This window comes from Meles meles, chromosome 7, assembly GCF_922984935.1.
Source record: "Meles meles chromosome 7, mMelMel3.1 paternal haplotype, whole genome shotgun sequence".
Lineage (NCBI taxonomy): Eukaryota > Metazoa > Chordata > Mammalia > Carnivora > Mustelidae > Meles > Meles meles.
The window spans coordinates 58,196,879-58,218,681 of record NC_060072.1 but is presented as its reverse complement, the minus strand read 5'-3'; the positions used below and the strand labels follow the sequence as shown (position 1 = coordinate 58,218,681).

Below are 21,803 nucleotides of genomic sequence, written 5' to 3'. Positions count from 1 at the left end.
ATATTTACATAAAGAGAGAGAAAATAAATTTCTATAATCTTGATTAATGAATTTCAAAAGCTAATAATAATTGACTAAAATATTTTGGTACTATAGATCTCCCAGGAGAAAAATGGAATTCTGAAGCCAGGAGGCTAACCTTCTGCTTATTTGGGATTCCAAAGTTGATATTCTCATCAAAATAAATTACAAATGTTCATCTGTTAATGTGTTTTAAGACTTGATCTTTAAGATCTGAAAATTTACTTTTCACATAGGTACTGCCAAGTATTGGCATTAACTCACAACATATGATTTTAGTTGAACATACTCGTCATTTGGGTGGCATTTTTGACCTTTCAGCCTGTCACTACATTGCAGTTTAATTATTACTTCCAATTGAAGTATAGGTGGACATTCCTCAACTGCATAATTAAATGGAATTTGAAGTATGGAAGTATCCTTTGCACCTACATCAAGGTCAGAAAAAAATGCTATCTAGGACTGTAATTTGAGCTCAGAAAAATGTGTGTTGCAAATTTATGTGGGAATGGCAATCTTCTTGTGTTTACCTTCGACAGCATGTAAAGTTTATAGATCAGCTTGACATTACTTTTGACTCAAATGTTTGTTGTTGTCAAAATGACTTTACCACAGTATGTTTCCCATGTAAGTGTTGTTTTGACTTGCAATTTTAGGAATTCATTAAGGAACACTTTCAAGTCAGTGACAAAAGCTCACTTCCAATGGATGGAATTTGAATCTTATCCTCTTGGTTAGGGGCTGGCAAAGAACCTTCCTTCTACCACTTCTTCATTCTTTTCCTCCATCACTTGCTTTCTTCCTCTACTAATGGAATTATTCTTCTCCATTTTCTTTCCTTTTTTTCAAAAATGCCATTTGATACAAGTATATTTGGACATACAGCTTTGCGTAAATTTAAGGCACACAGCATGTTAATTCATTTATATATGTTAACATGATTGCCACTATGGTGATAATTAGCACCTCAGTCCTGTTCCATAATTATCCTTTTCTTTAGCGGTTGGAATACTTAAGTGCCAGTCTCTTAGCAAGTTTGATGATTATAATACAGTATTGTTGTCCATATTCATTATATGGAGCCTTCTCTGGGGCTTATAAACTTACCCCCTCCAAGGTTGCACCCATAAACAATACCTGTACTCCTCATTTTTCAAATGAATCATGTTTCATAAATATTTCAATTCCTTCCTCAATTTCTTGAATTCTTAAGGAACATGTTTTGCTCTTTACCTTTTTTTAAACTTCTAGTCAGAAATTTTGATTTCTGTTCCAAACAGCTTGTAGGTTTGACCAAGTTAGAGACAGAGCCACACTTTTGCTAATTTTAATAGAAACTGATGAAAGTTGTTAAGTAGTTACCTCATCAGTAGATTCCACATCAGTTCTTACTCTTCTTTCAAAGGGGGGGCTCTGAGATGAGAATGAAACACATTTCTGGAACTTTTATTGGCTGCTTAGCAATAGGTGGGAACAGCTGTCACCATCTCATCTGTGAATTCTCTGGTTTCGCACCAATTAACAGAAGCCAGATTGGTACATTTTTATGGTCCAAATTTATTACTCTTACCATTTCCCATTTTTTTTGAATATGAAGTCTTGCATAAATCCCACTTTAGGGCCAAAGTGGATGCAGTCATTCATATAATCATTCATATAATCAAAGCCCAAGCTGGTCACTGAAGTTAAGAGAGCACACTTTTAAGAAATCCTTTGGGGGTGCCTGGGTGGCTGAATGAGTTAAGCATCCTCGATGCTCTCACCTTTTCAGGTCATGATCTCAGGGTGGTGGAATGGAGCCCCTCACTCCCACCCATCCCCATGGGGTTCTGTGCTCAGCAGGGAGTTTGCTTCCCTCCCTTGCCTCCCTCCCTCTGCCCCTCCCCCTGCTCCCATGCTCAATCTCTAAACTAAAATCTTAAAAAAAAAAAGAGATAAAAAGAAATGCATTGTTGATTGTGGATATAAAGGTAAAGATAATGTTGTTTATCTTCCCCATAATCTTTATGGTTATTGACTTCCCTATCAATACTGTAATCTATCCAAATAATTCAAGTGAAAACATTTGGGAACCCAAATCATCCATTTCACCTTTTCTCTTCACATCCTGGCATGAGTTAGGCTTCTCTTTAAGGTGTCTTCAAAAAATTAACAGAAATTTGTGGAAATGTAAAATCTGATTCTCCTATATAATTTAAAAACAGGTATTAAGTCTGATTAGATTTGTGAATGTATCTACTTCCAACCTGAGAAGCTGAATTCTTAAGTAGAAAGAGGACAAAATTCACATATCAAAGCTGAAAGAACAATTAAAACAACTGTATTTTTAGGTTCTAATTGGAAACAATTTAAATATCAGTCATATGACATGAAATCTATTTAGCTGAGTCACAACTAGCATTTGAAATAAGCATCATAAGGCTTAACTATTCTGCATTCAGGGATCTGCTGTAGGGAAAGTATCCAAAATACAGGTAGAAAACTTCCCACACAGGGTACTTGGGTGGCTCAGTCGGAAGCATCTGTCTTTGGCTCAGATCATGATATCAGGGTACTGGGATGGAGTCCTGAGGCTGGGTCCCTGCTCAGCAGAGAGTCTGCTTCTCCCTCTCCCTTTGCCCTTCCCCCCTGCTGTGCACTCTCTTTTGCTCTTGCTCTCAAATAAATAAATAAAATCTTAAAAAAAAAATAAAACTTTCCACACAGTATAATTTTTCTGCAGCAGCTTTTAAAAAGAAAAAATAAGACAATTTAAATGTTACATTAATGAAAATGATAAAATATAGTGCTTCATAGAAAAAACTATATTAGTTTAATAGTTAACGAAAATTCGTATCATTATTATTAATAACCAGATTATAATTTCAGATGAAAAAGGCCACATGGACAATGGAGCACAGAGTGTGATCTCAACTGAGAAAAATATGCATAGGAAAAAAAATACATAAAAATCTATCAAATGTTAAAGTTTATTTTTTTCTGAGGAGTAATATTAGGGTGAAGTTTTCACTCCTATATATTTTTTTCCAGTTTTTACAATGAGTATAAACAGTCATAAACAGCCTTTAAAAATTATAGTTAAAATATTTTAAAATATATTAACATTTGTTGGTATTGATTATGATATTAAATACATTTTCTGCCAAAGTTTGTCTCTACTAGATAGATGCTGACTGCTAGCTTTATTTTTTTTATTTTTTTTTCAGTGTTCCAAAATTCATTGTTTATGCACCACACCCAGTGCTCCATGCAATACGTGCCCTCCATAATACCCACCACCAGGCTCACCCAACCCCCCACGTCCCCCCTCCAAAACCCTCCGTTTGTTTCTCAGAGTCCACAGTCTCTCATGGTTCATCTCCCCCTCAGATTTCCCCCAACTCACTTCTCCTCTCCAGTTTTAAGAGGAAAGAGGTCATTTGCAGCCAGGTGAATGGTTAAGTTTGGACATTTTGTCTAATTAAATTTGCAAAGTTTTAGTAAGTTCTGCAATTCAATCTTTAAAAACTTAATCCATAATTTTCTGTAAAGAAATGGCATGATTATTTCAGGGAACACAGATTCCTTGATAAAATTTAACCCTTTGATTCAGGTAGAACCAACCTATGGCATCTTGCTCATTAAATTGGTAGCTGTCTTTCACGCAGATCTCTTTGTTAACTGTTCTTAATACGGTGAAATAAAGATAGTGTGAAATATGATCTAAGTGAGCAAAACAATTGTTCTGACTCCAATTCCATTAAAAATTTCTGCTGATGAATTTTTCATTAGTATCAAACAGTAAGTTTTATTTTTTAATTATATTTTTAATAAAAACACTTACTATGGTATTTATGTGCAAGATACTGTTCTTGGTACTTTACAAATCTTAACTTATTTAATCCCCTCTATAACCTTATGAAGTGGGTAATATAAATTTTTTTACATCTATGACCCATAGACATAAAGAGTCATAATTTAGGGGCAACTGGGTGGCTCAGTGGCTTAAGCCGCTGCCTTCGGCTCAGGTCATGATCTCGGGGTCCTGGGATCGAATCCCGCATTGGGCTCTGCTGAGCAGAGCCTGCTTCTCTCTCTCTCTGCCTGCCTCTCTATCTACTTATGATCTCTCTCTGTCAAATAAATAAAATCCTAAAAAAAAAAAAAAAAAAGATTCATAATTTAGCCAAGGTCATCTAGATGATAGATGTAGTATAGCCAAGAATTGAACTAAGCAGTCTGGTTTCAAGATTAAAATTCATAACCTTGTACATAGAATATGTAACTCTCTTAAATAGTAAACAGTTCATAGACCTATTGATGAGTTCTCAACTTCCCAACAGTCTTTATTGGGTATAGGTTTATACTTTGTCAAATACCAAAGAGGCAGATGTATGCACACACCAGAATTTTACAATGAATCTGGTATTGTTTGGTAAATACCAAGATTTGGAGATACAGTCTCATCAAAGAATTCCCTTTTTTTGTTGTTGTTAAATGATTTGAAAATTTATTAATCTACTTTGAAATATCAAGATAGTGTGTATGACTCTCAAGGTTTCCAAAACTTCATTTGGAAGGATTTTTTGTATTTTTTTAAAATTACATATTAAAGAACACAGTTGATTCACATGAAAAATCAATCAACACAATTACTTAATAGTTACAATGACTGAAGACAATTTAAAATTTAAACATTGAAATAAAAAATAAAATTGAATCTGAAAAATCCTCAAATTTTAAAGTTATAGAGATCCTTACAGTTTTCCTAGTTTAGCAGGATTTATAATGAAGTGATATTTTCTACCCTATCTCCAAGAAATAACCAGTAGCTTCTATTTGAATATTTATGGAGAAGGTAAATTTGCAAGGTTTTAGGCATTATATGTCTCAATGTGCTAGCTCTCATGATTTAAAAAGTAAGTTTTGGGGGGAACCTGGGTGGCTCAGTCAGTTAGGTGTCTGCCTTCAGGTCACGTCATGATCCTAGAATCCTGGGATTGAGTTCTGCATTGGGCTCCCTGCTCAGGGGGGAGCCTGTTTCTCCCTCTGTCTCTGACCCTACCCCTGCTCCTTTCTCTCTCTCTCTCAAATAAATAAATAAGATCTTAAAAAATAAGAGACTGTCCTAGTAACAGTGGCTATAAAGCTGAGTAAAGCATTCTTTTTTGTCTAGCTTTCATTAATGGCAAAAAGTTAATGTGTAAAAAATCAAAGATATAAAAGTATAAAAACTGTCATAGTGGTATATAGCAGAAAGATTTGGCAACAACTGTGTCTGATAATATCAGTTACTGACTTTTTCAGGGAAGTTTAAAAATTGACTTTGAAAACAGGTTAAACTTTCAAGGACTAAATGACTAATGACTACGCATTCTGGAAATTCAATAAATAAGATTAAAAGTGCAGAAATTTCCTAAGTAATTATTTGACTATCAATTAGTTATTTTGCAGTGAAGTCTTTATAAATCTATAAGTAAGGGAGAAAAGGATTACAGATGAGTAGAATTTTCTTCAAAATATATGATGGCCTATGAACTTGCTGGAAAAACACAACCAATAACTGTATTTTAAGAGAGTGCTTGGGGCGCCTGGGTGGCTCAGTGGGTTAAATTCTCTGCCTTCGGCTCAGGTCATGATCCCAGGGTCCTGGGATCAAGCCCCACATCGGGCTCTCTGCTCCTCGGGGAGCCTGCTTCCTCCTCTCTCTCTCTGCTTGCCTCTCTGCCTACTTGAGATCTCTGTCTGTCAGGTAAATTAAAAAAAAAAAAAAAAAAGAGTGCTCTGCATTGAACCATATTTTTGACAGAGGACATGGGTATATATCACTGTGCCTAATGAGTAAATTGAGATGAAATAAAAGAATCATACTGGAAATGGCAAAGGAAAAACAATTACTAATTAATATCATCAAATAATCCAGGCCAGAATAATCATTTAAGGATTATCCATGGTAACAGTGCAGTTTTACCTTCCAACCATTTCTTTCCTGGGTCCTGGGGATACAAAGGCTTTCAACTGTGGAGGCATGAAGGGAAGACAAGTGACTATGATCATTAGCAGGAGAATAAAGCTTCTGGTGTTTTGTAAAGCATGGTCACAGGTCAGCAGAAGGTGCTGGAAGCCCTTCGGAACTCAGTTCTGAGAATGCCATATTCCCACCCTCCAAGAAGCCCCTGAAGAAGGAGATTACACACACACACACGCACACACACACACACACACACACAATATGTGGGAACTACAATGGCAGTAAGTCCAAAGTATACCAGGAAGAAAGTGGCTAGCTACTTTTTCTGAAACTAGGAGTATAAGAGGCATACAAATATGTAATTGGTGTTGAAACAAAATAAAATTTAAAGAGATCAGTGGCAGGTAACATTTGGGGGAATCATAAACAAGACAGAAAGAAGTAAAAGCATCTCATTGGTGATTATGAGTGTAGCCTTGTACAGCAGGGGATTCACAGCCCTGGAAGCAAGAATAGAACATGAGCAGCGAGCATACCTGTCTTGGAAAAATCTGTGACAGACTGAGGTCCTTTGTGAAAGACCAATCAAGAATTAACCTTTGAGGGGCGCCCGGGTGGCTCAGTGGGTTAAAGCCTCTGCCTTCGGCTCAGGTCATGGTCCCAGGGTCCTGGGATCGAGCCCCCCATCGGGCTCTGTTTCGCAGGGAGCCTTCTTCCTCCTCTCTCTCTGCCTGCCTCTCTGCCTAGTTGAGATTTCTGTCAAATAAATAAAATATTTTTTTTTTTAAAAAAAGAATTAAACTTTGAAGACAGCCTTTTGAATTGATTCACATTATTGACAGCAAGTCTGAATGGTTTCTCTGTTGCCCGTGAATTGAAACAAAGTAGGCAAGAGAAGACAATCCTTGTATCACATGAATCAGGAAACCTAAATTGAAATGACCACATAGGCCTTTTGAATGAAGACAATATGATTTTCCTTTCAGGTATGACCAGTCCTGGTAAAACAAAGGCTTTTACCTCCAGGGGACTGAGTGAACAATACGTAACTGTGACCCATTAAGAGGAAAGGAAAAGCTTTTTTGACTTTTGGTAAAGTGCAAGTCACTGGACCAGGTACTGGATGATTTTTCACTCCCGGATCATAAGATGTCAGTTTTCCCCAGGAGGCCAATGGAGAAGGGAGGTTTTTTTGTTTTTTTTTTTTGTTTTGTTTTTGTTTTTTTTTTTTTGGGTTATATGCTTTCTTCCTCTGAAACATTTTCAATGTCATTATTTTCCCAAACAGTTGATATTCAGCACAATGTTAGGTAATACCATTTGAATTTTATTTTTCTTAAATTTGTTACTTTTTTATATACTGCTGTATCTTTGTGGCCCACTACATTCCTCCTCTTTTATTTCTCCCTTCTTGAACTTCACATCTGTTTGGAAGTCTCTTAAACCTGAAAAAGCATTGCATTTAGCCTGACCTTTAACAATTTGGAAACTTGTTCCACATACAGTACTGAAGCTTCTAAGAGGAATGAACTGCAGTTGCGTGTTTTCAGTTGTCTCCTTGATTGGTTCTCTCTGAAGGGGAAAATAAGGTAGGAAGATAGATGGGTTCCATATTTAAGGAGCTCGGTGAGAATCTGTTAGGTCCAAGTAACCAAATTCACCTTATATTCATGGTATATACAGGGTATTGGCATCAACACTAGACTGTGTAAGAATAATGAGTCCATGATATTGATGAGATGACAGCCTTCTCACATTGCTTGTTTCTTTTGCTGAGATTTGGTCCTATCAAAATGGAAGTCAGCCACTCAGTCCCGCACTGCAGATCTCTGAGATCCCAAGAAAGCTGTGGATGGGTCTCCAGAAACTGACTTTGACAAGGGCTCCTGTATTCACATATGACTGGAAGCTCACCTCTGGTGGGTGGTAGATCAGGGAATCTACAGAGATAGGTGATTATCAACCTAAGGGACTACAGTCAGGAGATTAGCTGTGACTGGTTAGAGACTTACCTGGTTACCGTAAGAAGTTAAATCTTAGGAATTTAAAGAAACTTGCTTTTGAAAATGATTAAATCAGTCTTTTGGGGGTTATCACTGATCTAATGGGTTTTTTGAAGTAAACAAGAGGATATTTTTATTCACATGCTTAAATGTTACTTTCTTCTTCAGTGTTATAGTCACTGAGGTAAAACACTTTTTTCAATCACTCATATACAAAATATTATTTTGCCTGCTACATGTTTATATAATGTTGGGGGGTAATATAACATATGATCTTGTTAAAAAATAATTTTTATAGGGGTGCCTGGGTGGCTCAATCAGTTAAGCATCTGCCTTCAGCTCCAGTCATGATCCTGGGGTTTCCTGCTCCATGGGGAGTCTGCTTCTCCCTCTCTCTCTGCCCTTCCCCCCACCATGTGCTCTCTCTCTCTCAAATAATAAATAAAATCTTTTAAAAAAAAGGAACTTTGGTGCCTGGGTGGCTCAGTCAGTTAAGTGTCTGCCGTCAGTTCCAGTCATGATCCTAGGGCCCTGGGATCCAGCCCTGAGTCTGGTTCCCTGCTCAGCGGGGAGTCTGCTTCTCTCTCTCTCCCTCTGCCCCTCCCCCTGCTCATGCTGTCTCTTTCACGCACTCTCTCTCAAATAAATAAATAAATAAAATCTTTAAAAAATAATAATTTGTGTTAAAAGATACATATTATAGTAAGTGGCCCTCCCATCCCAATCTCCTGGTAGTTCATCACAAATCAGTTATCTTTTCTTTAAAGATTTTATTTATTTATTTGACAGAGAGAGACAGTGAGAGGGAACACAAGCAGGGGGCAGTGGAAAAGGGAGAAGCAGGCTTCCTGCTGAGCAGGGAGGCAGATGCAAGGCTTGATCCCAGGACCCCAGGATCATGACATCAGCCAAAGGCAGCCGCTTACCACTGAGCCATCCAGGCGCCCCACAAATCAGTTATTTTTTTAACATTTTTTTAACCCAGCTTTATTGAGATAGAATTGACCTGAACATTGTGTAAGATGTACAGTGTGATTATTTGACAAACGTGTACATTGCAAAATGATTACCACAAAAATGTTAGTTTACCCATCCATCACTTCACATAATTACCCATTTTTTTAGTGGTGAGAACATTTAAGTTATATTCTCATAGCAACTTTCAAGTCTATAATACAGCACTGAGAATACTCAGAACTATAATCATAATATAGAGCAGATCCCCAAAACTTATTCATCTTATAACCAGAAGGTTGTACCTTTCAATCAACATCTCCCCATTTCTATAACACCCAGGCCCCAGCAACCACCATTCTAGACCAAGACCTTCACACAGGCATGTGCCTTACTTAGGTGCTGCCACTGTCTGCCTACATCTGGCTTTGACCTCCCATGTGGCTCCTCAAAGCATGCTGTATATGTTCTCTGGGAGTAATAAGTTACTCTATTTTAATTCCCTATGGTCTTTTGTTGAACCATAGCTTACCATCCGACATCCCAGAGCTCTATTTTACAGATGTCAATTTAATAATGTCACAACGATATGGGGCGCCTGGGTGGCTCAGTGGGTTAAAGCCTCTGCCTTCGGCTCAGGTCATGATCCCAGGGTCCTGGGATCAAGCTCCGCGTCGGGTTCTCTGCTCAGCAGGGAGCCTGCTTCCTCCTCTCTCTCTCTGCCTGCCTCTCTGCCTACTTGAAATCTCTGTCTGTCAAATAAATAAATAAAATCTTAAAAAAAAATAATGTCACAACAATATGGAAATTTTATTTTTAATATTTTGAAGAACTTCCATACTATTTTCCATGTGGCGGCACCAATTTACACTCCATCCAACAGAGCACAAGTGTGTCCTTTTCTCCACATCCTCACCAACCCTTGTTATCTGTCTTTTTAACACTAGTCATTCTAACAGGTATAAAGTAATATCTCATTATGGTTTTGATTTTCAGTTCCCCAGTGATTAGCGATATTTACCATCTCCTCATGGACCTGTTAGACATTTAGAGATCTTCTTTAGGAAAGGAAAATATCAGGTTGAAAGAAGATGCTTGGGTTCCCTCCCATTTTTCAATTGGATTATTGGACTTTTTGCTATTCAGCTGTAGGAGTTCTTTATGAATTTTGGATATTAACCCCTTAACAGATACCTGTTTTGTAAATATTTTTCCCATTCTATAAATTGTCTTTTCATTCTCTTTATTGATTGACTGATTTTATTTTTTTTTCCTGTGCAGAAGCTTTTAGTTTGATATAGTCCTATTTGTTTATTTTTTCTCTTGTTGCTTGTGCTTTTGGTGTCATATCCAAAAATCATTGCCCAGACCAGCATTTCCCTCTGTTTTATTCTAGGGATTTTATAGTATCAGGTCTTACATTGAATTTTAATTATAATTTTAATTTTTGTGTGTGGATTAAGATAAGGGTTGATTTTGTTATTTTTCATGGGACTATCCAGTTTTCCGAGCACCATTTATTGAAGAGACCAATTTTCTCCATTGAGTATCCTTGTTCCCTTTTCAAATATTGGTTGATCGTTTATCAATGGAATTTTTCTGGGCTCTCAATTCTGTTTCATTGGCCTGTGCATCTGTTTTTATTCCAGTACCGTACTGTTTGGGTTACTGTAGCTTTGCAATGTAGTTTGAACTCAGAAAGTGTGCTGCATCCTACTTTGTTCTTCTTTCTCAAAATGGCTTTTGCTGTTGGAGGTCTTTTGTGGTTCCATACAAATTTTAGGATTTTTTTTTATTTCTGTGGGAAAAAAAAATGCCATGTGAGTTTTGATCGCATTCAATCAATAGATGGTTTTTGATAGAATTCATATCTTAACAATATTAATTCTTCTGATTCATCAAAACAGTATCTTTTCATTTATTTGTGTCATCTTCAATTTCTTTCATCATTGTTTTATAGTTTTCAGTATATAGATCTTTTGATTCCTTGATTAATTTATTCCTGAGTACTTTATTGTTTTTGATGCCACTATAAATGAGATTATATTCTTTATTTCCTTTTCAGATAGTTTGTTGTTAGTATATAGACATGCAACTGATCTTTGTATGTTGATTTTGTATTCTGCAACATTACTGAATTCATTTATTAGCTCTGACAGTTTTTTGGTGTAGTCTTTATGCTTTTCTTTATATAAATCATATCATCTGCAAACAAACAATATTATTTTGTTTCCTTTCCAGCTTGGATGCCTTTTAATTCTGCTTCTTACCTAATTGCTCTGGCTAGGAATCCCAATACTATGTTGCATAAGAGTGGCGAAAGTGGGCACATTTGTCTTGTTCCTAATGTTAGAAGATCTTTCAGCTTTCGCCATTGAATATGATGTTACTATAAGCTTGTCATATATGGCCTTTATTACATTGAGATAAGTTCTTTGTGAACTAAATCTGTTGACAGTTTTAATCCTGAAAAGATGTTGAATTTTGTCAAATGCTTTTTCAGCATCTGTTGAGACAAGCATAAGGTGATTTTTTATCTTTCATTGTATTAGTATAATATTTATTGATTTGATGTGTTGAACTATCCTTGCATGTCAGGGATAAATCTCACTTGATCATGGGGTATGTGATCCTTTTAATATACTGTTGTTTTGTTAGTATTTTGTTAAAAAATTTTGCCTCTGTATTCACCAGGGATATTAGCCTATAGTTTGCTTTTCTTGTAGTATCCTTATCTGGCTTTGGTATCAGGGTAATGCTGGCTTTGTAATATGAGTTTGAGAGTGTTCCCTCCTCTTCAATTTTTTGGAAGAGTTTGAGGGTTCTATTCATTTTTAAGTGTTTGATAGAATTAACCAGTGAAAATCACCTGATCCTGGGCTTTTTTTTCTTGGGAGGTTTTTGGTTACTGGTTTAATCTCCTTACGTGTTAGTAGTCTATTCAGATTTTCTATTTCTTCTGATTTGGTCTTATTAGGTTGTATGTTTCCAGTAATTTATCCTTTTAGGTTATCCAATTTGTTGGTATGTAATATTTATACTAGTCTCTCTCTCTCTCTTTTTTTTTTTTAAGATTTTATTTATTTGAGAGAGAGTGAGAGAGAGCATGAGAGGGGAGAAGCGGACTCCTTGCTGAGCAGGAACTCGATCCCAGGACTCCAGGATCATGACCTGAGCCGAAGGCAGTTGCTTAACCAACTGAGCCACCCAGGTGTCCCATAGTTGTCTCTTACAATCCTTTTTATTTCTGCATTATCAGTTGTAATACCTCCTCTTTCTAATATTTCAGTCTTTCCTTATTCAGTATAGCTAAAATTGTTAATTTTGTTTATCTTTAAAAAAAAAAAACCCACCTCTTAATTTCATTGATCTTTTCTTTTCTTTTTTTTTTTTTTTTAATCTTTGTTATTTCCTTCCTCCTGCTAACTTTGGGCTTAGTTCCTTTTTTTCTAGTTTCTAGAAGTGTAAAGTTAGGTTGTTGATTTGAGATCTCTCTTTTTTTTTAATATAGGCATCTATTACTATAAACTTCACTCTTAGATCAGCTTTTGCTGCATCTATAAGTTTTGGTATGTAGCACTTCCATTTTCATTTGATTCAAGAGATTTGTGATTTACTTTTGATTTCTTCTTTGTCCCATTGGTTGCTCAGGAGTGTGTTGTTTAAATTATACATATTTATGAAGTTTCCAGTTTTCTTTATGTTCTCTGTTTCTGGTTTCATACTGTTGTGGTTGGAGAAGACACTTGGTATGATTTGAATCTTTTTAAATTTGCTAAGAGGTGTTTTGTGACCTAATATTATCTATCCTGGAGAATGCTGGATGGAATCTTCTATATTTGTCTGGTAGGTCCCTTTGATCTAAAGTATAGTTCAAGTCCAAAGTTTCCTTATTGATTTTCTGTCTAGGTGATCCATCTATTCTTCAAAATGGGGTACCAAAGTCCCCTAGTATTATTGTATTGTTGGCTATTTCTCCCTTCAAATCTGTAGGCATTTGCTTAATATATTTAGGTGTTCCAATGTTGTGTGCATATACGTTTATAGTTGTTAAGTCCTCTTGATGAATTGACCCCTTTATCATTATACAGTGACTCTTTTATCTCTTGGCAGAGTGACCTCAAGTTTATCTTGTCTGATAGAAATATTACCGCCTCTGTTCTGTTTTGGTTTCTCTTTAGATGGAATATCTTTTTCCATCCCTTCACTTTGACTCTGTGTGTTTTTAAAGCTGAAATGAGTCTCTTATAGGCAGAATATAGTTGGTCTTTTCTTTGTTATTACAATTTTTTTAGTCATGCTATGGCTTTTGGTTAGAGAAACCAACCCATTTACATTTAAAGTAATTATTGATAAGTAAGGGCTTACTAATGTCATCTTATTAGTTGTTTTCTGGCTGTTTTCTAGTTCCCTTGTTTCTTTTTTCTTCTCTTCCTATCATTCTTTTGATTCGATGTGCCATTTCCTGACAGCACATGGGAGAAGAATGAGGCACAAACAAGTCAGCTGCAAAAGAAAGAGAGCAGGGGGTGACAGTAGAAAAGACTGTCCCCCAAACAACCCCTCAATCTCGTATTTATTGGAAAGTAGGTAACAACCAGAAAAGAAGCTGAAGTAGGTTACACATTGACCACGAGTCTTGTAGATAAGTAAAGAAGAAAGGCAAAATATGTCTGGTCACATAGTATATGACCTGCAGTTGAGCAAGCCCAAACAAAAGGGATTGTCTGACTAACTGCAGGTGCTCTCTGGGGAAGGAGAGATATCAGAAAAATGAAGCATGTAGCATTCCACCCTGAGAGAGCCAGGTATTCCCAGCTGCTTGGCTTAAAGGACGTATATCATCCTCTCCCCCAGAGGCCTGTTGCTAGTACATGGTTTTCTTAAGGCTATCTTTAAGCATGCTTGGTAACTAGTATAATTTCTTATGGGTTATATTTTAAGTAATACGTTGTTCTGAAGGACGGTTACATTGATGGTTTTCTGTAGTAGTATGCTTTGACTACCTTCTCTTTATTTTTTGAGTATCTACTGTATGTTTTTGCTTTATGGGTATCATGAGGCTTACATAACATTTTAACATCATAACATAACATAGATATAAGAGCCTATTTTAAGCTAATAATAGCTTTGATTACTTACAAAAATTCTACCCTTTTACTCCTCCTTCATTTTTATGTTTTTGTTGTCATAATTTGCATCTTTTTATATTGTATATCCATTAACAAATTATTATAGTTATTTTTAATACTTTTATTTTTGACTTTTATACTAGAGTTAAGTGATTAACACACTGTCATATTCAGTATTAGAGTATTCTAAATTTTGACATTCTTCCTTTTTTTTTTTTAATTTGTTTATTTACAGCATAACAGTGTTCATTGTTTTGGCATCACACCCAGTGCTCCATGCAGTACGTGCCCTCGCCCTCCCTATTACCCACCACCTTGTTCCTCAACCTCCCACCCCACCCGCCCCTACAAAACCCTCTGGTTGTTTTTCAGAGTCCATAGTCTCTCATGGTTCATCTCCCCTTCCAGTTTCCCTCAACTCCCTCTCCTCTCCATCTCCCCATGTCCTCCATGTTCTTTGTTATGCTCCACAAATAAGTGAGACCATATGATACTTGACTCTCTCTGCTTGACTTATTTCGCTCAGCATAATCTCTTCCAGTCCCGTCCATGTTGCTACAAAAGTTGGATATTCATCCTTTCTGATGGAGGCATAATACTCCATTGTGTATATGGACCACATCTTCCTTATCCATTCATCCGTTGAAGGGCATCTTGGTTCTTTCCACAGTTTGGCGACCGTAGCCATTGCTGCAATAAACATTGGGGTACAGATGGCCCTTCTTTTCACTACATCTGATCCTTGGGGTAAATACCCAGCAGTGCAATTGCAGGGTCATAGGGAAGCTCTATTCTTAATTTCTTCAGGAATCTCCACACTGTTCTCCAAAGTGGCTGCACTAACTTGCATTCCCACCAACAGTGTAAGAGGGTTCCCCTTTCTCCACATCCTCTCCAACACGCGTTGTTTCCTGTCTTGCTAATTTTGGCCATTCTAACTGGTGTCAGGTGGTATCTCAATGTGGTTTTAATTTGAATCTCCCTGATGGCTAGTGATGATGAACATTTTTTCATGTGTCTGATAGCCATTTGTATGTCTTCATTGGAGAAGTGTCTGTTCATATCTTTTGCCCATTTTTTGATATGATTATCTGTTTTGTGTGTGTTGAGTTTGAGAAGTTCTTTATAGATCCTGGATATCAACCTTTTGTCTATACTGTCATTTGCAAATATCTTCTCCCATTCCGTGGGTTGCCTTTTTGTTTTGTTGACTGTTTCCTTTGCTGTGCAGAAGCTTTTGATCTTGATGAAGTCCCAAAAGTTCATTTTTGCTTTTGTTTCCTTGGCCTTTGGAGACATATCTTGAAAGAAGTTGCTGTGGCTGATATCGAAGAGGTTACTGCCTATGTTCTCCTCTAGGATTCTGATAGATTCCTGTCTCACGTTGAGGTCTTTTATCAATTTCGAGTTTATCTTTGTGTACAGTGTAAGAGAATGGTCGAGTTTCATTCTTCTACATATTGCTGTCCAGTTTTCCCAGCTCCATTTATTGAAGTGACTGTCTTTTATCCATTGAATATTTTTTCCTGTTTTGTCGAAGATTATTTCACCATAGAGTTGAGGGTCCATATCTGGGCTCTCCACTCTGTTCCACTGGTCTATGTGTCTGTTTTTATGCCAGTACCACGCTGTCTTGGTGATCACAGCTTTGTAGTAAAGCTTGAAATCGGGTAACGTGATGCCGCCAGTTTTGTTTTTGTTTTTCAACATTTCCTTAGCAATTCGGGGCCTCTTCTGATTCCATACAAATTTTAGGATTATTTGCTCCAGCTCTTTGAAAAATATCAGTGGAATTTTGATCGGAATGGCATTAAAAGTATGGATTGCTCTAGGCAGTATAGACATTTTAACAATGTTTATTCTTCTAATCCAAGAGCATGGAACAGTCTTCCATCTTTTTGTGTCTTCTTCAATTTCTTTCATGAGTGTTCTGTAGTTCATCGAGTACAGGTCCTTTACCTCTTTGGTTAGGTTTATTCCCAGGTATCTTATGGTTCTTGGTGCTATAGTAAATGGAATCGATTCTCTAATTTCCCTTTCTGTATTTTGTTAGTGTATAAGAAAGCCACTGATTTCTGTACAAAATTTTGACATTATTCTTACCTTTACCAGTGTGTTTCATATTTCAGCTTTAAGGACTCCTTTTGGCATTTCTTAGAAGCCTGATCTAAGGGTCATAAACTCCCTTTTTTTTGCTTGTCTCAGAATGTCTTTCTCTCTCCTTCATTTCTGAAGGACCACTTTGCTATGTAAGCTATTCTATTTTGGCAGCTTTTTTTTTTTTTTCTTTCAGTGCTTTGAATATATCATCCCAGTCTTTCCTGGCCTGAAAGGTTTCTGCTGAGAAATCCACTGAAAACCTTATGGGCATTCCCTTGTATGTGAGGATTATTTTTTTTTCTCATGCTGCTTTTAATTTTTCTTTGTCTAAAGTTTAAATACTTGGAAGAAAAGCAAAACAAAATACATGTTACTTAAATCACCAGTTGTGATGATTGGTGTCTGAAATTACTAGCTTGTGCAGTTAGTCAAGTGAAATAAATTGAAGACATAAAATTCTTCAAGGAAGAGGGAAAAGTATTTTTCCAAATTATGTCATTGCGTATCTTAAAAAAAAAAATGGACTCAAGTCAAAAACCACTAGAAACAGTAAGATAATTTAATATTGTGACTTGTTAAAAATTAAAATACAGGGGCGCCTGGGTGACTCAGTCGTTAAGCGTCTGCCTTTGGCTCAGGTCATGATCCCAGGGATCATGGGACTGAGCCTCGCTTTGGACTCTCTGCTCAGTGGGAAGCCTGCTGCTCCATCCCTCTCTCTCTCCTTGTGTTCCTGCTCTCACTGTGTCTCTCTCTGTCAAATAAATAAAATCTTTAAAAAAATTAAAATACAAAAAGTAATATATTCTGTATATAAACAATAATCAGTTGGAACATATAATGAAAGTATAATTTAAAAATCCCATTTTCAACAGCAACAAAAAGGTTTTAATGCTAGGGAGAAAATTCATACAAAATGTATTAAACATGTTTTTTTTTTTTAATTAAATTTAGGAAGGAACATAACTAAAAATGATGCCAATCTAGGACTTCTCAAATACTTGAATGACTTGAATATGTTAAATGACATACCTTGATCTTGTTCAAAGACATCTATGCTATACTACACTATAGATACTGTAAGCATATAAATTATTATAGATTATTCTGTACACTTACCATAATCTTCCAATTCCAAAAGGATGTTTATTGGGGGTATGGAATCAACTGAATGTTTATTATTAACTCTATTATGTAAAAATTCATGCTATAAAATAACATCTGACAGTTTCATAGAAATAATTCATATATGCATAGAAAGATGTTGAAGAATAATGATTTTTTTCCCTAGTAAAATAACTTAGAAATGGTGAGCCTCACTTACAAAATGTAGCTGGAGGAAAGTGAAGATATTTATGCCAGATCTGATAATGACTGTAAGATTACCAAAAGCAATAATTTTTTATGAATTAAGTCATTGCTTTCCAACTACCAGATAAAGAACAGAACATCTGATTTCAAGATATTTCTTTGAGCCGTCATTGATTTCTAATTTAAGTTATTTGATTTCTTTGATCATACTAACAATATCAAGCCTGAAATTAAATTTTTTTCTCTTCAAGATTTGGCATCATTCACTCTGTAGGGTATTAGAATCTTTTAGATGTGGGAGAATCAGAGGAAGATATGTGATTGTCAGCATTCCGGATATGAAACATATCCTCACTTTGTGTGAAATGCAAGTCTTTGGCCCATCCCCAGTTTTGTCTGTATCAAAAGCTATATGGACCCATGGGTGTTGTGTACATTTTCCTAATAGGGCATTTTATTATATTTATTCAGTTATTCCATTACATCATGAAATATATGAGGGAGGACAATGTTCTTCATATTAAATAAAATGGAAATTGAAAAGTTTAATGATGCTGCTACCCTGACCTCATAATCTTCCTAAGAGTATTTTTTCATTTCTCTTCACTGTCCATTTCCTCAGCTATCTCATTCATTCAGTATTTTCTTTCTTGTTTTGTATTTTCCACCTGTCTTTCTTTTTTTTTTTTTTAGATTTTATTTAGATTTTAGATTTTTATTGAGAGAGAAGGAGTGTGCCTACACACGCATGCACTTGAGCAGATGGAAGAGAAGGGGAAGGGGAGAGAGAGAGAATCTCAAGCAGACTCTGGCACTAAGCCTGTCACAGGGCCTGATCCCATGATTTTGAGATCCCATGACCCTGAGATCACGACCTAAACTGAAATCAAGAGTCACACTCAAGCAACTGAGCCACCCAGGTGCCCCTCTTCCATTTGTCTTTTTGTGTCTGTAAAAGATTATATCAACCTAGGACTTCTCAAATTTGAGTGAAGGGAAAAATTCCTCATAGATTCCCTGCATTAGTTAATTTTGTATGTTCATGTTACTTATTAAATGCCAACAATGAGATATATTTACTTTCTATGCTCACATTTCTTACTTAAAAACTGTAAAACTTAACAGAATTGATAAATTAATTACCAAAAGAACTATAAATCATATTATTACAAAATTTAGGGGGACTGATAATGATGTTTTGCTGAAACTAAATCACAAATAGCAAAAAGATATGTTGCTTATTGTCCACTTGACTATTTGGCTTTACTTGGAACATTTTTTTCAGTCATTATCATCATCATTTTTATTTTCCTTTTTAAACTATGAACTTTTTTTAAAAAACTGATCCATTATTTTGGAAGGTTAATTCATTTTCTAATACACTTCAAAATGATTTAAGATACCACTGAATAAAAATAATTTATTATAACTTGAATATTGATACATGCAAAGGTAGCATCCATCTAGTATATCTGCTTGCTGTATAAATATTCTGTCAAGTTTTGGATATGATATTGTTCCTTCTGGGAAAAAAAGTTTTTTGATATAAGTAGAAAGGGAATTAAGGGTAGAAAGGGGAAATTAGGTAAACAGAAAAGTATGTAAATGTAAATAGAAAAAAATCAGAAAAAATTTAACTGGTAGTCATTGCTACTTTGAGAAGAGTGGTGGTATTAGGGAAGGGGTAAGAGTTTTTTTTACTTTTTCATCCATAGATGCTGCTCTAAACAGTCTTGAATTTATACACTGAATTTTAATTTAAAATTACTAAAATCAAGAAAGAACTTAAAATTAACTCATTTTAGTCCTTCTGCCTAAAAGACCACACTTCATTTTGCTAACAAGATCTAAACTTCTCCTTTAGTGACTAACTCTTCTACTAGCTCTAGATGTAAGCGAGGTAAGTCAACTCTGTTCAGCCATAAAATTTACCTTCTCACATATCTTAAATGCGAACAATGTGAGGAATATAGATATTCCTACTTGTGTCCATAAGGCAGGTGGCTTCATGCAAAATTGATAGTAGAACCTAGATTGCTATGCTAATCACATGGTAAGCTCTTTTTCTTTGTTTTTGGAGGGTGTATGATACATATTAGCAATCTTGACAATATCACTTTCACATTGTTGGAATGAAAGATATGCAGGAACCATAGAGGCAATGAAAGAGGCAATAATATTTTCAATTTATAACATAGCGATTTGGAACTTAAAATTTCCTGTGTCAAGTGGGACTGAGATGTAGGGACATCATAAGATTTTTTTTTCCTATTTGATTTAATACCATATACTCATATTACTTTATTGACTTTTTAAAAAAGATCCATTTGGAGAAACATAGCAATTCATAATTTGAGTGAGTGATGTAATTATCCAGAAGTATAGAACATTTCCCTTTTATTGTTATTTGGTTTTTGGTTTATTTTTGGCTCATATATCCAGACATGGAACTTAAGAAGCTGGCAATTTGGAAACCCTAACAGTACAAACAAAACAAGTGCCCAAAAATGTGCTCTCTGTAGCTGGAGGACCAGGAAGGGCAGCCTAGCAAGACAGAACATTTTTAGACGGTAAGCACTCTATTCCAGCCAAAATATCACAGAAAAACTATAACCTCACCCAACTCCTACCACGAAAAAAATCGAGTGGGGAATCCAGATTTCCATCTTTGTCAGGCTGTCAGGAGGCATGAGTGAACACCTAGACTTCTACCACCACTGAGGAGTATTAAGGCTGTGTCTCTCACTTTCCCTGCCAGAGCTATGTTCAAGGAAGCCAGATAAAACAGAAGGCTCAATAAAATCCAGTGTCTCATAATATAATACCCAAATGTTCAGATTTCAAGAGAAAAATCACATTATACCAGAACCAGAATGATCTCAAACTGAATGAAAAAGATAATCAATAGATACCAGCATTGAAATGATAGAGATGTTAGAATCATCTGTCCAATATTTTAAAGCAGCCACTGTAATACTTCATGTAAAATTATGAGCACACTTGAAACAAATTAAAAAATAAAGCTTCATCAAGGAAACAGAAGGTATTAAAAAGAGCTACACAGATGATTTTTTGAGGACAGTGAAATTATTCTGTATGCTACTATATTGGTAGATACCTGTCACTGTACATTTGTCCAAACTTATAGAATGTATAACATCAAGAGTGAACCTAACTTAAACAATAGATTTTGAGTAATAATAATGTGTAAGTTAGGTTCATCACTTGTAACAAATGTACCACTCTGGTGTGATGTTGATAATGGAGAAGGCTATGCATGTGGTGAGGTGTGGGGTCATGGACAGATGGGAAGTTGTTGTATTTTCTGCTCAATTTTTCTGTGAACCTAAAATTGCTCTTGAAAAATAAGTTCTGTTAAAATAACCAAATGTAAAATCTAGAACTAAAATACATTAACGTAAATAAAATATTCAGTGGGTAGGCAGAAAGCAAAATGTAGAGGACGAAGGAAAGGATCAATGATCTTGAAGACAGATCAATAGAATCACCCAGTCTGAATAACAGAAAGACAATAGACAAGAAAACAAACAGAGCCTCTGGAACTTATAGGAATATAGCAAAAATCCAACATTCTTGTCATTAGAATCCCAAAAGGAAAAGAAAAAGGAGAGCTGAAAAAGTATTCAAAGAAATAATGTCTGAAACTTCTCAAATTTGGCAAAAGACATAAACCAAAATTTAATAAGCTGAGTGAACTTTAAAGAGGTTAACCAAAAAAGAATTCTGCCTAGGCATATTGAAGTCAAACTCCTGAACACTGAAAGACAAAAATTCTTTAAAACAGTGAGAGAGAAATGACACCTTGTATTTAGGAGAAAATTCTGAAGACAGCACAATTTCACATCAGGAGTTATGAAAGCCAGAGAAAGTGGCACAACTTTCAAGTCCTGAAAAAAAAGAACTGACGACCCCGAATTCTAGCGAAAATACACTTAGGAATGAAGGGGAACTCAAGGCATTCTCAAATTAAGGAACACTAGTAGAATTTGTTACCCATTCTAAAATAATAACTCAAGAAGTTCTTTAAACTTAAAACAATTGAAGGAATCATGAAATATCACATGGGAAGAGAGAACATGGTAAGCGGAAATATGAATAATTACAATAGAGTTTTTTTTTTTTTTAGGTTTCCTAAGCTATGTTTGATGGTTGAAACAAAAATTATAACACTATGTAATTTGGTTCTAAATATATATGTAAAGTAAATATTTAAGACAATTATATTATGAATGGGGGAGGCTAAAAGAATTGTAAATGGGAGTGAGTTTTTGTTACTCGCTTGAACTGGTCAAACAGTTACATTAGTAAACT

At 35.7% G+C, this 21,803-nt stretch overlaps 1 protein-coding gene across 1 annotated transcript in view; it reads left to right on the top strand.

Annotated features, from left to right (window-relative positions):
- LOC123947594 (histone H4) overlaps positions 1 to 21,803 on the top strand; it is a 76,064-nt gene that overhangs the window by 23,815 nt on the left and 30,446 nt on the right. The window lies entirely within an intron of this gene.